This window comes from Geospiza fortis, unplaced genomic scaffold (assembly GCF_000277835.1).
Source record: "Geospiza fortis unplaced genomic scaffold, GeoFor_1.0 scaffold219, whole genome shotgun sequence".
NCBI classification, from domain to species: domain Eukaryota; kingdom Metazoa; phylum Chordata; class Aves; order Passeriformes; family Thraupidae; genus Geospiza; species Geospiza fortis.
In genome coordinates this window covers 2,884,874-2,885,937 of record NW_005054376.1, presented here as the reverse complement: position 1 = coordinate 2,885,937, position 1,064 = coordinate 2,884,874, and positions in this window count along the sequence as shown.

The window sequence follows — 1,064 nt, the reverse complement described above, 5'->3', positions numbered from 1 at the left end:
GGGAGGGAGAAGTGTTGCACAGTGTGCGGTGTACATGGGAAATTGTGGTTGTGTAGGGGATTCTTCTAACATGTACATCTCAGATGACCCAGGTGGTATCTTCCAGCCCTTGGTTACTGCTTCCCATCCTGCCCAGTAATCTATGCCTCTAGACCTGAGTTTCTCACTGCCCAGCTGCAGAAAAGGTGCACAGGTCTCTCTGTACTTCCCTTTTCCTTGAGGAGGCAGGAGGTCTTTGCCTCCAGAGTTGTCAGTCCAGCAGCTTTCACCTGCACGAAAACTAAGAAGTCTTCCAACTGTAAAGTTTTACGTAAGAATTTGACTTTGAATAACCCTTAACACTTAACCCAAACATCTAGAGTTCTGCTTTGTTAGTTTTTCTTTGAAATAAATAGTAGTAATAACACCTCAATTATATGTACAGTGTCTTGATGACAGAAAGGACATCTCACCACTTTTGCTCCCATTTCCTCCATTGTAGCTGTGAATATGAAAGCTGTATGTGTCTCTGAGAGAGGGTGGATGTTGTTGAACTGTTTTCCTTAGTGCAGAATACATTAATCTGTTGTCACTTATAAAAAAAAATATACCATAACTCAGCTTCTAATTGACCTTTCATATTCCAACATCCATCACATAACATGAGACTGTTTAGCTTGGCTTTTCAAGGACAGTGTGGAGAAAAAACACCTTGTAGAGGGGAATTGGGCTAGAGTGTGACCTCTAAAAACCTGTCCCTTGATGGCATTTGTGGATGCTGTTGGTGATCAAACTATGCTGTGATCCCATCCGCCAAAAATTTACTGTTGTCTCTGAAATCTATCCTGGCCAATTTAATCTGTCAGTTGAAGTTTCCCTATCTGTGTCCTTTAGGTATTGTACAGAGCTCAGTGTCTTGCACGTGAACAGTAGTGGGTTTTATTGAAGTACGTGCAGGTATGAACCGGCAGCTAATGTCTCTTGTATAATATTGCTCCTGAAAGAACAACTCCACAAAGAATACTGTCTAGAATTACAGGGCAAGAGCAAGTCAACAGTTAATTGGCTATGCTGTAATTACTTCT